The sequence below is a fragment of the Octopus bimaculoides genome, unplaced genomic scaffold (assembly GCF_001194135.2).
Source record: "Octopus bimaculoides isolate UCB-OBI-ISO-001 unplaced genomic scaffold, ASM119413v2 Scaffold_319118, whole genome shotgun sequence".
NCBI classification, from domain to species: Eukaryota; Metazoa; Mollusca; class Cephalopoda; order Octopoda; family Octopodidae; genus Octopus; species Octopus bimaculoides.
The window spans coordinates 10,697-12,226 of record NW_026432497.1 but is presented as its reverse complement, the minus strand read 5'-3'; positions in this window follow the sequence as shown (position 1 = coordinate 12,226).

The following is a 1,530-nucleotide window of genomic DNA, read 5'->3' as shown; positions in this document are numbered from 1 at the left end:
GAGAAGGGAACTTCATGGAAAAAAGGTTCTTCTCTCTATCTGGTGGGATTGAAAAGGAGTAATTCACTTTGAATTGTTACCACCTAATGCAACAATCAATGCTCAAGTCTACTGTCAGCAGTTAGTGCGTTTGAACCAAGCTTTGAAGAAAAAAAGACCCGTTTTAGTGAATCCCAAAGGAGTGATGTTTCATTAGGACAATGCGTGACCACACACTGCAAAGATCACATCACAGAAGATCGAAGAGCTTGGTTGGGAAAAAATTCCTCATCCACCTTATTCTCCCGACCTTGCTCCTTCAGACTACCATTTGTTTTATAGTTTACAGAATCATTTGGGGGACATAACTTTTGCTTTCAGAGTTCTTCGGTTTGAAACCAAAAGGGTTTTACATTAATGGGATTAAAAAGCTTGTAAATAGATGGAAGAAAATCATAGATAATCAAGAAAAATAAATTCATGATTAAATTTCAATTAGGTATAACATTTGATCATTTGTTTTCTTTATTCAAAATTCAGACAGATTGTTTATTCAAAACACATACGCAAAATGGAAGTACTTGAAGAATCAGATACAATTGGACCGTATACATATAACATATGTGTATATATATACATAGTTTTTTTAGAAAAACATAAACCCAGAGAAGCACACACTCTAAGAAGTAGAGCAGTCACCGGCTTTCACCAGTAATAATACATATATATATATATATTATATGCACCATGGCGGTGCATCAGCATGGCCACAGCTGTAAGCTGAAACTATAAACAAACAATATATATATATATTATAATACAAAAATATGTGAGTATATGCATATATACGTACATGTATGTACATACCTACATCTACATGTATATATAAATGCATATCTGGGTATGGGACGTCATAAAAAAACGTGGACAAAATGAAAAACGGAACATAAACAGAGTACAGAAAACACACAGGCCACATAGAGAACATTTCCTTCATCAGCTGCCACCATTCTACAACTAAGCATTTCGAAGAGTTAGGGCAGGACGCATTGTTAGAATGGCTCTTCCCGCGGAAACAAATTAAATTTGAAGTGCAGAGGAATATCGTGGTGAACAGAAAACATGACAGGAAAACAAAACAGGGAAAATAAACAAAAAGGGCTAGTAGGGCCAGACGTGAAAAAACATATATGTGTAGTGAAACTACCTATCGTCACTAGATACAAAATTACTATCGCCATTACATACAATCTTCTCATTTAAATATAAATAAATGCGAGCGTAGTAGAGAACCCATTCCTTGTCATCACGTGACTGATTATTATTCGAATCGGCAACTTCTTCGAACCTTTCCCGCCAGAACGCAAACTGACCAATCACGGCCCCTAATAAGGTCACGTGATAGAGTAAAATTCTGAAGGCATTTGGAGCCCTCTTAACGCTATATATAGATCAACTCATACCCCACAAATTTGTCTCGGTCCAGTTTCTCTTTGAGAACTGTTCCGTGTACCACACGACAGCAGCAGCAGTTCCAGCGACCACTTCAAC